The following is a 15,537-nucleotide window of genomic DNA, read 5'->3' as shown; positions in this document are numbered from 1 at the left end:
GGGGGTGGGTGGGTCGCTGCATGGGAGTGCTCTCTAGCGGGTGACGCGAGGGCCCAGGAGAGGGCAAAGTTTGCAGCCCGTCTTAGGGCGCGGCCTCGTGTCGGTGGTGCGGGCGCTCCCCCAGACCCCGCAGGTATGGATGGATCACACCTGGCGAGGAGAGGACCGCACATCCAGCCAGGGGCCCAGCCAGGGCGCCGGGAGCAGGAAGCTGACACTATAGACACCTCTGTCTGGACGAGGCCGTGGGCAGAGGGGCGGAGGGCAGCGCTTCCAGGGGGCACCGTGATGTCCCACTGAGGCTGCACGCGCTGGCTGTCACAGCCCCGGCTCTGGACCCTGCGCTCATCCCGAAGGCGTGAATGCGCTGGGTCAGGGCGCTGGCAGGGAAAGCTGTGAGGTGGCAGAATACACCTGTAACGTGGAGAAGGAGTCCAAGAGAACCTGAGAGAACTAACAGTTTCACTTCCGCGACTCCCCCTTTTCACCCTCTAGATCCCCGTGAAGCAGTGGCAGGGCTGGCTCTGACCTCCAGGTGGAAAGACCAAGAGGGTCTTGCACTACTAGGCCTCTCTCCTAGCACAAACGGGGACATGGGTTGGAGGGGACGAGGTGCAGCGTTGCTTTTTAACATCTATCCTTCTTAATTGTCTTTTAGGAGTATATTACAGACGCTAAAAGCTGAAGTATAGAAAAAACATCTTTCCTGATAAAGAGAAATAAATGACCCCCATAGAACGCTGTGTGTATGAGGTGGCTGGAAGATCTTGAATGGTCCTTTTTTTTTTTGGTTTCAAGGGGTACTCCGGAAACAAGAAAGGATTAATTTGAAATTGATTTTCTGGCTCTCTGAAAGCAACTTCCCAAACAGAAAAGACCGAGCACTTGCTCGGGACGTTATTTATTTATTTTTTTTTTTTCAGATGCCTGTGATTTAATGACTCTTGCCCCAGCTATGGTCTCTGGCCCTTGTGTCAGCTCTCCTTTTATGCGCCTTATTTGTTTTCTTTATGTTCTCTCTATCCCTATCTTGCTCTTTGTTTCTTTCTTCCCACTCTGGCTGGCCTCACAAAAGGCACCCCACTGTGACTTAACTTAGTTTGTTTTATGCTAAGCATAGAGAGTGTGGCAGCAGGAGCTGCTCAAATGAGGGATGAAGTGGGATGTAATGGGATTGGAGCTAGAGCCCGGAAGGATATTTTATGTAACTGCAGATAGCTTTCTACTCCCAAATTAGATAACCAGATAGTCGTGTCCGTCCTCCCCCCCACCCCGTTTTTAATGATTCAAACAGTTTTTCTTTTTCCTCCAGCACTGAAATTCAGAATCATAGAATTAGATACCTATTACTGTCTACACCACATGTTAGTATCATAAGAGTCTCATTACATAAATATATTAGGTGCTTCGGTAATTACTTCAATAAATGACTTTAGACTTTCTACTAAGCTACAGTATTTCCAATGATCTATCTTTAAGAGTAGGAGCTTATAGACTAAAAGAATGCAGTACACATCTAGAAAAGGTAAGTCAACTCCATTATTAACTTTGTTGGCCTTGAACCAAATCTCATTCGGAAGGATCACTTTGTTGAAGCACTGCATTCTCTAAAAGCTGAAACTGTTGAAAACAGAGATTGCCTCCACAATTATCAACTCTAAGCCTAAACCATTGTTTAACATTCTCGAGGTTTGCTACTAATTGCTTTCTATCAACCTCAACCGTTTTAATGGGAATATTCAAATGTGGCTTTTATTTCTAATGTATGACAGCTAAAGCAAGGCCATTTTCACAACACATTCATGTGTCTGTTGGATTAACTGTATTCTTTGATGGCACGTTGTTTGTCACAATTGTGTTAATTGGAAAGTTTCGCAAAAATCAGATCATATATTAATTTTAGTAAAATTTTGCTGGCATGGAGAGTTTGTCATTCAATACAAGATATTTACAGAGCTCAAGAATTAATGCCAAAATTATTATATGGCTATACCTGAACAGGAAGAACACAAATCAATATCTACTGTTCTTTTAAGAGGAAACATTATAATTAGTAATGTTAGTGAAGAATCATAGAAAATGTCATTTTTAAGAGAAAATGGAAAGTTTTTTCATTCAAAGAATGTCACCTATATATGAAATATATATGATTTTTTTAACTTTTGGCTAACTTTCTGTTGTTTCATATGTAAATGATTATTCATTTACATTTTATTAATCATATTTTTAGAAATGAAGCAAATAGCTACATAGTGTTTCTCCTCATATATTGTTCATAGAATATATATTTATATATTGTAGCATAGAATTCTTTAGTTGTGTTTTGGGGGACAATTCAAATACTACAACAGAACAATCTAACTGAATTCCTTCTCTCAAAGATTAAAATAAAACTAACTGAATTCTCTGCCCCTCTCTCCTTCCTCTCTCTCTCCCCTCCCCTTACTCCTCTTTTTCTTCTTCCTCTTCCTCTTCATTCTCTCTGTCCTCCTTTTTCTCTCTCATAAATCTTAACAAAAAACCCTGGAAAGGAAAATAGAATTCCTCTTGGCCAAAAAACAATTTGAAATTAAAATTAACCAAGAATTCAAGGATCTTTTTGTTTCTATGCAAGTAGAAAAATGACCTGTTTCATATAAAAATATACTATATAGAATCATAATAAGAAATACTTATGATTTGAGGCTGTACCATTCTTCTATGAACACAGCTGTCAAGTTAAATACAAATGGATGGAATGCTTCACCAATATCCTTAAGGGAATAATTTCAGGAGATGGGAATAAGAAAGAAAGCAACTCAGAATAAGCATTTTCAAAGAAAATGGTTAAAGAAATATGTGGTGTTCAAGTCAGCATTTACATTTGGTATTTTTTAAACTAAGTGGCACATAGAGACCATCCCAGATAACTGCCTAGAAAAGACCCTGTCATAGAGTAAGAGAAATAGACAAATATTTTCTACAAAACAGATATTTAGAAGAAAATTTTCCTTGGCTCTGTGAAAGATATAGAAAATAAGGCTCTTGAACATAGTCCTGATTTGATCTTCACAGTGCAAATGTTTCTCTGAACTGTCAAGATTGACCTTAGAATAGAAGTTAAGGCTCTTGAATGTGGTCAACCCTGGTTTGATCCCCACGTTGCCAAGATTGACTCTAGAATGAAAATCCAGGTATAGTCCCTGAGCACCACTGGCTGTTGCCCAAACATCCCTCAAGATAACACCTCCCCCACAAATAAATAAATAAATAGGCTCACATATAAAGCTATAAATTGCACCAAACTTTAGAGGAAATAAATGTCTATACTAACACTTTGAATACGGATTACCATTTTAGAGGAAATAAATGTCTTTTCCAAATGGACACAAAATTACATATTTACTGGATAATGTTTTCATATGTGCAGAGTCCTATAATGAAAAACTTGAACTCAAATATTTGAAAAATTAATATAAAATATCATAGTTTCAAGCATGTAATTGTTTTAATGCTATTTTAATTTGAAATATTTGCTAATAAAATTTAAATATATTTTTGTTGCTTTAATCTTTTCATTTAACATAGTAAATTGAAAGAAAATATCGCAACCTACAGCATTATTTCTCATTAAAAATAAACATATTTAACAATGGCCTAGATTTCATAAGGTCTGAATGGAATATATTTGACTATATAGAATCCATTTAATAAGTCTACACATGGGGCCAAGTGGTAAGGCCTCTGCCTTGCCCACACTAGCCTAGGACAGACCTTGGTTTGATCCCCTGGTGTTTCATATGGGTTTCCGATGCCAGGAGTGATTTCTGAGTGCAAGCCAGGAGTAACCCCTGAGTGTCACAAGGTGTGGTCCAAAAACCAAAAAAATAAAATAAAAGGCCTACACAGACAAAGGAGAATTTTTTATTTAGAAACAAAATCATAAAATAAAATGTTTATTAATATGAGAAAATAGTATCATTTGAAATGAGCCAAATTAATAACAGTCAGTCTTCTTTTCAGTTTTTTAAAGTTTATAGATGCAGATGTCTTTGAGAAATCATTTATTATTCTACAGATATCAATTTTTAACATTCTATAAGCCAATAAAACACCACACTAGACTGCTATATTTTTATAGGGATTTGGGTAGGTTTGCAATCAAACTCAGATATAGTTCCTGTATAGGTAATGCACAATGAGTATATTAGATGAATATCATTAAAAACATGGAAGGGTAGACTTTCTTATGGATCTCATCCTCCTGGCTATAATCCTAATCTTCGAATAGCTACCAAGTGTAGGTTTTATAATATAAATGGACAGCAAAATGCAACCAGGAAAAAGAGTATAAATAAGCAACAAAGATGCACCCCAGAAATAAAAATGATAGAACAGTTTAAGGTTTTCTTGATGTAGAGGGCAGAATGAGCAAAACAGAAGAGGAAAATGTCATGACCTTGCTCTGTACATTAAGGGTACCTACTGTTTGACTGTAAATATTCCAGTCTCTGTTATTACTGTACCCAATGAACTTGGATTTGCTTACTTGCAATCCTAATTTTCTCTGTCAACTTAAACAATAACTCATGTTGGTAAGGAGAGTAGCAGAGCAACACTGTGTCTAATGAGTGGCCAGCCTAAAGTCAGAGCAGCCCAGATAACCCTAAAACTTGGAGAAACCGTGTGTGTGTGTGTGTGTGTGTGTGTGTGTGTGTGTGTGTGTGTGTCTTCTTATGTGGTTGTTTATGTATGTGTGTGTCTGTATGTCTGTCTTCTTATGTGGTTGTTTTTGTCTCATTCTCTGACTTCCACTACAGGGAGGTCAAAGGTTTAGTCCAACTGGCTTTAGACAATTTCTCCTGCTATAATAAGCCTGAGAGAGGAAATAAATCATTTTATATTTTCATCTAGATTCATATGATGATAAAGATGCCTACAGTTATTGGAAAGAAAATATTGCCATCTGTAAACTTAAAATAGTAGAAGATTTAGTATCCTATCTCATATATGGAAGACATCAAGTTATATGTTTGATATCTGGCAACATGAAAATCAATGTAGAATAAATATTTAAATTACTATAGAGTAATAGTATTTCTTCAAGATATAGAAGATAATAGTACATAACTTATAAAATTTCCTGATAATATGATTAAATAAAAAATATAACTGAATTAACTGAATAATATAGCTGTCTATATTATCTTAGGTTTTGCAATTATTTTTCAGAATTGAATGAAGGTCTTATCTTTAAGATTTTGAGACACACTTAGGAATGCTTGTGGCTATTCCTTGACTCTATGCTTAAGGATCATTCCAGACAGGCTCACCAGACCATCTGGACCATAGGGAATTGAACATTATTGGCTCTGTGAAAGGCAAGCATCCTACCTACTATATTAATAATTTGAACCCTGATTATCATTTTATAAAAAAAAAACCCTTGCATTCACTCCTTTTTACTGTTGTTATGATTACCTCATCAAGATCTCTAACCACAGAATCACTGGGATTTATCTAAGCACTAATAGGCACAACACTAGCTCATTCTTGCAAGATAGACATTTCTGCTTCAGCCATTCCCAGGCTCCAAATATTCAACTTCAAACAATAAAAAGTAAATATTTGGGTTCTGGAATTTGGCTCTATGGACAGGACTCTAGAGCTCATTTTCAATCTTTAGTACAACATAATCCAAAACTGAGATAGGAATAGTCCCTGAACATTACAGGAGATAGCCTAAAACATTTTTAAAAATTAAAAACCTAAATATTGGCATAGAAGTAATTCTGTTATAAAGGTAGCTTGCATTTCTAAAACTAACCTTGTTATTAATTTTCTCATCCAAAAGCCCCTACTTTTACTCCAGGATACCCCATTCTTTAAAGCACATGTCCTTAACTAGTAGATGACAAAAGTTTGCAAATCTAAATGAAAATGTTCCAAAGTCTTGAGTTTAAAGTTGTGAAAATTATATGGCCACTCTGTAACATGTACATCAATATAACTATTTTGCCAAGATGTGTTTGAGTATATACATCATACTGTGAAGTGTACTTACAGATTAATTTGACTAAGTTTAACCAAGGTTTGTCACCTTAAAATGGCAAATGAATAGCATCACAATTAAATGTATTTTCTATGACTTAACTTTTCACTATCTACCTGTCATTTGAGTTTTCAACATATTAATTTTGTATTCATGTGGTCAGCAGTCATATTTGTAATGCAAGAAAATATGTTTGTAAATGGATAGTTGTATACATTCTGTCCTTTGTCTCTGTAGCTTTGTATCTTTCTATATTTGTACCTGTAGATTCATTTTTTAATATGTGTTGTATTGCACAGTTTGATTGGACTCTTTAGGTGGGATTATACATTTAATTTAAAGTTCATCTTGTGTCTCAAAATACATCAAACTACCCTTTTAGCATAAAAGTGATCACAAAAGAACTGTCATTATAAACTTAGTTCAACTTGGTGACAAAACATCAAGCCCTATCAAATCTCATGATTTCTCAGTGTTCAGGTACAGAGCTGAACACAAGTGAACTGTTTTTCTTTTTTTTTTAATTACCTAAGTTAAGCAGTGGTTTTACTCTGCTTCTTCTCCACCTCTTGTTTTGATCTTTTATGTTTCCAAATAGTTGACAATAGTTGAATATCTTTAATACATTGAAAAAGGAGGAACCATTTTATTTTTACGAAATAAAGAAGTCGGAAGATTAGGAAGCAAAAAAATTATGCAGAGGGAAACATGAAGGAAGAACAATATAAAGGATCAGTTTGTTCTTCTCACACACAAAAATACAACCACAAAAATAAAGTCATCAGAAACATGAATGCTAATATGGTGGGAATATAATGAAGCAAATGAGTAGGGCAACTCAGGGTCAGCATAATGTACAATAGGCCATGAATGCAGGGTCTTGCAGTTATCCAGTCATACAGCCCCAGATGGTCTCCCAGCCATGCTAGTAATGATTCTGCAGTATAGTTGGTTGTAGAAAAAAATTAAGAAAATATGAGTAGGGTAACTCAATATAATTCAATGTTTGATTAACTGACAATTTAGTTGCTAAATAAGTATAATTGAATTATGAATGTCAGCTTATTTATCAGAAATAATAAATTTTAAACTTTATGTATTGATTGATTGGTTTCTGGGTCACACCCAGCAGTGCTCAGGAGTTACTCCTGGTTCTGCACTCAGAAATCACCCCTGGTAGGCTGAGGGATCATATGGGATGCCCAGAATCAAACTGAGTCCCTCACAGGTCGGCTGCATGCAATGCAAATGTCCTACTGCTGTGCTATCTCTCCAACCCCAGAAATAAGAATAGTAAGGACTCTAGAAGTTAAACAGGTTCTATAATGTTAATAGTCACTATAAAAATCTTAAAAATAAATGTTATTAAAGAATTACATATACATTAATACTGCATTAAGTTTGTAAATCTACATATTTGATAACCCATGAGCAGCAACTTAATCACTTGGCATGCAAGATTTTTTATATTAATGCTATTGAAAACCATAACTAATTTCCTATATAATTTATAGCATGTTTTATCAAAAATTATTTAAACTTCAAAAACCTATATTTATTACATTATTTTATTTAATTTTTTACTCCTTATACTCCCATACCTTCTTTTGAAAAAACTAATGAAGGATGGGGAAATACATATGGGATTGTTAGGAAAGACCAGTATTATCTTAGTTGAATCAATTAATTTATTATCACTGAAAAATTGTTCATATTTTTAAAAAGTTCAAGGGTCAGTGTTATAGGAGAAGATAAGGTATTATCATGCCTTGGAGATGACTGGTATCTTTTCAGTTCCCAGTACTACATATGGTTCCCAAGCTTCCCCACTCCAGTGACCCCTGAGCACAGAGCAATGAATAAGTGCTGAACACAGATAGATGTGGTCCAAAATAAAAAGTTTAAAATAATATTCAAGTAGCATGAGCCACATTTCTCAGGCTCATTCTCATGTCTTATATTAGTTTTATATTAATTTTTCTAGAAAATTTGAACTCACTAATCTTTAAGAACTCTCATAAATACTCAAACTTTTAAGCTCCAGATGTTTGGTTGACTCTTGAAATTATTTGATATCCCAAAAACCATGCTTCATGCAATGCTATAATGTTAGTGTTAGAAATGACAAATATCTGACTACTTACAGTATCCTGCTTGTCATATTATAATTCAAAGATTTACCTGAGTTAATTCAGTTTCCAAGTAATAATTTTGAATTGTTATAAATGGGGACAATTTTCTGAAAATCAGTGGATAAATTTTAGTTTCCTCAAAGTCACATCCCAATTCAGGTGTGGTGTATCTATATGGGTAAAATGGAAAATATTTTTACCTCCGTGGATTGGGTTAAAACAAGGGTTGGAATCATAGTACAGCAGGTAGGGCACTTGCTTTGGACACAGCTGACCTGGGTATTATCCCTGACGCCTCTTGTGCTCCCTTGAGCCAACCAGAGTGGTCCTAAGTGTAGAGACAACAGTAAGTTCTGAGTACCATCTGGTCTGACTCAGAAGCAATAAACAATTTATTTTAGACTAAAAAGTATTTTTTATGTTTTATGGTATTTATATTATAGTTGTGGGGTCCAGGTGGTGCTGGGTCCAGTAGTGTATGTGTATGCAAGGATGTACATACATGTGCATATGCACCACACACATGTGTGAACACTCTCATTGGGAAAACTCAAAAACTACACCCATGAGGCAGGTGCCCTGTCACTTAGCTAGTCATTTAACAGGTCATTTCAAAGAAGGACCAATATCTAAGAAAGGTCACTTAGTGTATATATTTTAAAGAAAATATTGTTAAGTGGATTCATGCTTCAAAGTGTTGATAACACACTAATAGTGTGATTAGAATAAAAGCTATTGATTTAGAAATATATATGCCATTAAATATTGACTGGGAATAAATAAACCTGTTATTTTATTCTCTTTTGGGGGTGTGGGAACACTCAAGGTGGTGTTAAAGATCATTCCTAGGTTGTACTTTTGTGTTGCTGGGCTTGAACCCAAGAGATCTGCATAAGCATATACTATGATCCTTCAAGTTCTCACCTTGACCTGGTAAACTATTTCAAGACTCAACTTCTATAGTCAACTTTACAGAAAAAGAATAGTTATTGAAAATATAAAATTCGTGCTCACTTCGGCAGCACATATACTAAAATTGGAACGATACAGAGAAGATTAGCATGGCCCCTGCGCAAGGATGACACGCAAATTCGTGAAGCGTTCCATATTTTTAAACTATGCATAAAATAAATGGATCTAACTAAAAAAAAAAGAAAATATAAAATTCTTTCTAATTCATCATTTTTAAAAGTTTGTTATTATATAATTCTTAGCTACACAATTTGTCCATGTAGAAAGCATATTCTAATGTTTTTTTATCATTTTTGAAGGATATAAATTGTCATTTCTATTTTAAGAAATAGACACAGGAGAGGAGGGCTGAAAGTTCCAGCTCACCTCATGAAGCTCACTATGAAGAGTGATGAGTACAGATAGAAAAATAACTACATTGAGTACTATCATAACAATGTGAATGAATGAGGGAAGTAGAAAGCCTGTCTAGAGTACAGGCAGGGGTGGGGTGGGGAGGAGGGAGATCTGGGACATTGGTGATGGGAATGATGCACTGGTGAAGGGGAGTGTTCTTTATATGACTGAAACCCAACCACAATCATGTTTATAATCAAGGTGTTTAAATTAAGATATTAATATAAAGAATAGACACAGTATAGTCTCACTGATCTGTGCGATTTAAGAAAAATAAAAGCAATTATTGTAATAATACCCCAAAACAATAGAGATGAGGACTGGAAGGACTGACCCACTGTATGAAGCTTACCACAAAGATTGGTGAGTGCAATAAGAGAAATAACTACACTGATAACTATCATGACATGGTAGTGAGTGAGAAAAATAGAATGCCTGTCTCGATACAAGCAGGGGGTGGGGGAAGAGTGGTATGGGGGGCATTGGTGGTGGGAATGTTTCATTGGTGAAGAAGGTGTTCTTTATTATAACTGAAGCCCAACTACAAACATGTTTGTAATCAAGTTGCTTAAACAAAAATATTATAAAAATATATAATAAATAAAAACAAACAAAAATAATTACATATTTTTTAAAAAAGGCAAGAAGGTCGGATGCAGAATCCTTTGTCAGCCTGTCAGCAACTCCAAAACTCCAGAGCCTGCCAGTTAGCTGCCCCAAAAGACCCTGAGCACCTTGCTCGAAAATTATTTATTAGGCTCTCAACAGCGCCCCCATCTGGAAGGTCGGAGGTGGGACAACAGGCAGAGATAAGGATATTATAGGGAAATATTATAAAAAGCCATATATGGGGCCGGAGAGATAGCATGGAGGTAGGGCGTTTGCCTTTCATGCAGGAGGTCATCGGTTCGAATCCCGGCGCCCCATATGGTCCCCTGTGTCTGCCAGGAGCAATTTCTGAGCCTGGAGCCAGGAATAACCCCTGAGCACTGCCAGGTGTGACCCAAAAACCAAAAAAAAAAAAAAGCCATATATATCACCCACCCAATAGCGACTGTCAGCTCACCTTGTAGGCCCCTGGAGTAAGGTTGAGGGAGAATAATTACATATTTTAACTAAGGCAACTTTGACTCTTAATTGTATAAATTTCTGATGACTGAGGGGTTTGGTTTTTGTTTTTAATTTTTTTGAGCTACCCCCGTGTCGTTCAGGGGCTACTTCTGGCTCTATGCTCAGAAATTGCTTCTGGCTTGGGGGACCATAGAGGATGCCAGGGTATCAAACTGCGGTCTGTCCTGGGATAGCCGCGTACAAGACAAATGCCCTACCATTACACCATCTCTCAGGTCCCTGATGACTGAGTTTTTTTCAAGTATGAGACCTTAACTTCTATCCACCAAATAATTTACATAAAGCAACTTATCTTTATTAAAAGGTTGTTTATGAGCTCAGATAAAAAATAATTTTGGCCTACTCTAATAAATTAAAATATAAAGATAAAATTTATAATTCATGGTGGTGTATATATGTATTTACTTCCTATTTATTTCATTCAAGTATATGTTATGAAATTGATTTTGTGCTGTCATCATTGTATTTGTACAGTGAGAACAGTGTTTATGATATTGAAGTGTGTAAGGCTGTAAATGGCATTTGTACTCATCAGACACATCAACCCTGCTTCTCCATTTAATCATTTGGTAGAAATATTTATTGCTTCATACACTGTTCTTTCATAAACAGCAATACCTCAGTAAGACACCTTCATAGTCTTAATTTTTCCCCTTTCCAAAGACAAACATTTAATATAAATAAGTCCTTCTAACCTTGATTAAGTAAATAAGAAGCTTTAAAATTGAACATGGAAAAAGAAGAGCAATAGTATAGTGGTTAGGGTCCTTGTCTTGCAACCAGCTGACATAAATTCCTGATACCAGGTATGATCCATCAGCCCCACCAGGAGTGATCTCTGAGCATAGAACTAGGAGAAAAACCTGAGCATCACTGGGTCTAGTTTCAAAACAAAGAAATTGAACATGAAAAATTAGAAACTGCAGTAAATATATAACTATGTGTATTTTGTACTAATAAATTCTTCAAATGTACAATATATGTATTTTCACTTAATTCTTGAATATTTATTTTTCTATGAGTACTTTTTTTTTATTTTGGGGTCACAACCAGCAGCACTCAGGGGTTACTCCTGGCTCTATGCTCAGAAATCGCTCCTGAAAGGCTTGGGGAACCATATGGGATGCCGGGATTCAAACCACAATCCTTCTGCATGCAAAGCAAATGCCCTGCCTCCTTGCTACCTCTCTGGCCCCCTATGAGCATATTTTTAAGTAAAACTGTTTCTTTTGTGGCAGGGCATAACTAAGTTTTTAGGGAGGCTCAGCCCACCAGATGTATCCTCAGATTTTTCTGGTGGGTAGAACTAATTTAAGCCCCATGGGGTTCCTCAAAAGACCCGTTGTGGAAGCCTTTTTCCCCTACGTATATGGTTGAGGAATTTCCAAGGAGATGCCTGGCATTATATTTTCAGCCAGTATTTGACTATTGACCCTCCTTTAGAAATAGGGAAACTCATTTTTGGGGATTTGGCTCCTCCCTTTACTTAACCTCTAAAACAATAGAGTCCTGTCTAATAAAGATCTAGTTCCTAGATATTTTCTACTCCTTTCTAATCCTAATTATGCATTTAAAGTAAGCTTGCAAAGAGTTATCTTGAGTTGTGACCTTCTCTTTTGTAACCTAGAACTTTTACAGTCACACCCTTAGCTTAGGTATTGTTACTGTTGTACTATGCTTTGTGATTATAATTATTCTTTACCTCTGGCTAATTTTAGCCCTATAAATTTCCCTGCTCAAAAAATTAAACTTTTCGCACTCCTGCAAGAAGTGTGTTGACCCCACATACACTGTGTATGGTATAATTATTTCATATTTCATATTCGACCGCTTGTGTTACCCGTTTTCCTTCGTGAGGGAATTTTCGTCCCCACTAGAGATGCTGAATGAAGACGCCTGCAGCACTTTTGGGGCTGGAAATAGTAAAGTGGGTAGGGCACTTGCATTATACATTGTTGACCCATATGGTCACACAAGCTCACTTGGAATGATTGCTAAGTATAGAATCTGGGTTATCCTCTAAGTACAACTTGATGTGACCCCAAAAATATATGTTTCTTTCACATTATAGTAGTGATAGAAATCTAAAATTAAATTACTGGCAATATCCAGTAATCTACCAAGTCTTTTCATATCAGTTTTTTTCATTACTATATGCATTTCCTGACATAAATATCAGTTTTAGTTAGGAACCTGAACACGCATAGAAATTTCTGCTTAGCTTCCATTCTGGAGCTAGAGTTACTATTTCTAATTATAAAGTCTCAGACTTCAAATAACATCCAATTAATATATTTCAAGGCATAAATTAATTTACATGGGTTCTTGGCCTTCACTTAATTTCATGAACAGCATCAAAAGTAGATTTTTCATTTAATTTTAAAAGTCAGACTTTTCCTTTATACATCTACTATATGTGTGTATGAGAGAATATAATGAAAACCTAATGGACTTAATGAATGTGTATTTATTCATTCAGAATTTTATTTTTATCAGTCATCTATTGTCATCAGTAATTTATCCTTCTGCTATTAGGAATTTATGATGAACTAAAAAATGTACTTTTTTTGCTGTTATTGTTTTAATTTATGCCACATGCAGTAGTGCTATGGGCTTATTTGGCTCTGCATTCAGAGATCCTTTCTGTGAGATCTGGGAACCAAATGGGATGCTGCCAGTTGAACCCTTGATGGTTATGTGCAAGGCAAGAAAGCTGACACTGTACTATGCTCCAGCTCCAAGAGTTAAACATTATAATAAAAATTGCATGCTTCACATGTAATTGGCACATATCTGCCTGGCTTCCAGAAATTGGGTTAAATATTTATTATATGTTGGAGCCAGAGAGATAGCATGGAGGTAAGGAGTTTGCCTTTCATACAGAAGGACAGTGGTTCGGATCCCGGCATCCCATATGATCCCCTGTGCCTTTCAGCGGCGATTTTTTTGAGCATAGAGCCAGGAGTAACTCCTGAGTGTTGCTGCGTGTGACACCAAAACAAACAAACAAAAAATTTATTATGTCACATATAAATATTCATATGTCAGGTCCACTTATTTTCTAGTGTTAAATAAATTTTGCACTTTTATATTTAAAATATAAAATTACAATATTTGAAAAGCTAAGTTTGTATCCAAAAGTTAAGTTCAAGATTCCTTGTAAATTATACTGCAGTAGGCTATAAAATGGGGTTGCTACTTATGAAAATATTAAAAATAGATTAGCACATAACATATAATTACATTTCTAAGCACTTATTTACTCATGAGAAATTAAAAATACATAATGTTGGGGCCTGATAGGTACACAGTGGTAGAGCATTTGCCTTGCATATGGCCAACCCGGGACTGGCCCTGGTTCGATTCCCGGCATCTTATGTGGTCCTCTGAGCCTTCCAGGAGCAATTTCTGAGCATAGAGCCAGGAGTAATCCCTGAGCATCAGTGGGTGTGGCCCAAAAATCAATTGGTCAATCAATCAATCAATAAATGAAATGTTTTAAAAAATAGACGAGTTTTCTCAAAGAGAGGTTATCAGTTAGAAAAATAATACACTAACATCTACCATGACAATGTTAATGAATGAGAGAAGAAGAATGCAAGAATGCCTGTTTTGAAAAAGGCAGGGAGTGTGGGAAGAGGAATATGGGCGGCACTGGTGGTAGGAATGTTGCACTGGTGAAGGGGGATGTTCTTTTTGGTAACTAAAGTCCAACTACAGCCCTGTTTATAGCCACAGTATTTAAATAAAATTTAAAAAAAAAAAGAAGTACTGGAGCAGTGGTGCAAGCGGAAGGGTGTCTGCCTTGCACGTGATAACCTGGGACAGACCATAGTTAGATCCCTTGACATCCCAGATGGTCCCCCAAGCCAGGAGCAATTTCTGAGTGCATAGCCAGGAGTAACTCCTGAACGTCCCGGGGTGTGGCCCAAAAACCAAAAAAAGAAAAAAAGAATAAAAAGTGTGAATACTAAAATAAAAACTCAATTAAAAATTGAAATAGTTACCAAAGTAATTTGTGGCATGTAAAGCAAAAATAAATAAATAAATAAAATTATAAAATATACATAATTTGACTACACAGAAGCATGTATATACAATTATTATAACAATTTTTATGATATTTCAAAAGTAGAAAAATGTCAGTCATGCATCAGCTGATGGATAAGCATAAGATGGCCTATTTATTCAATAAAATATTACTATAAAATAGAAATTAATAAAGAACTGATATATCTATATATGAAAATAAGGTAATATATCTATATATAAATATGAGGTAATATATTTTATATATATAAAGATTTAGATAACCCTTGAGAACAGTGATAGAAACCAGTTATAAAAGGCCTCATGTTGTATCATACTATTCATAACAATGTTCAGATTAGGCAAACTGTAGAGAAAGTACATTATATCTGTGTTTGGCTAGGACTAGGGTAGGTTACCGGAAGGAAAAGGAGAGTGGCAACTAATAGGGTGATATATAGTTTGATTGAATGTGGTGATTTTTGCAGAACTCTGTAAATACATTCAAAGTAATGAATCATACAGTTTAAATAGCTGAATAGTATATGTGTGCATATACATATGTAAGTGTATGTATAGTAATAAACATGTATATATAATACAAAGAGTACCTGATTTACCAAACTGCAAATTTTATTGATAATACCTTCTTTAATCAAGTATTTGGGCAATGGTTGGCACTTGGTGTTATTTTGAAAAAGAAAGAAGACAGCCAATAGGCAAACATGTTAAAGTAGTACAAGTTTTACAAGAGAAACAAAAATTGATATTGTGTTTGTTTAAAATAAAGTCAGTAAAAATGAAATTTGTTTGCATTACCTGCCTGAGCCAAGATCAATATCTTCT

General features: G+C 35.7%; 1 non-coding gene across 1 annotated transcript; it reads left to right on the top strand.

The window, feature by feature from the left end:
• The first annotated feature begins 9,169 nt into the window (after positions 1–9,169).
• On the top strand, positions 9,170–9,276 carry LOC125995729 (U6 spliceosomal RNA). The gene has a single exon (XR_007491161.1). It is a non-coding gene; the product is annotated as a U6 spliceosomal RNA (small nuclear RNA).
• Positions 9,277–15,537: the final 6,261 nt, after the last annotated feature.

Source organism: Suncus etruscus, chromosome 1, assembly GCF_024139225.1.
Source record: "Suncus etruscus isolate mSunEtr1 chromosome 1, mSunEtr1.pri.cur, whole genome shotgun sequence".
NCBI lineage: Eukaryota > Metazoa > Chordata > Mammalia > Eulipotyphla > Soricidae > Suncus > Suncus etruscus.
Note: the sequence above shows the minus strand (reverse complement) of the source record. Positions and strands in the feature narration are given on the sequence as shown.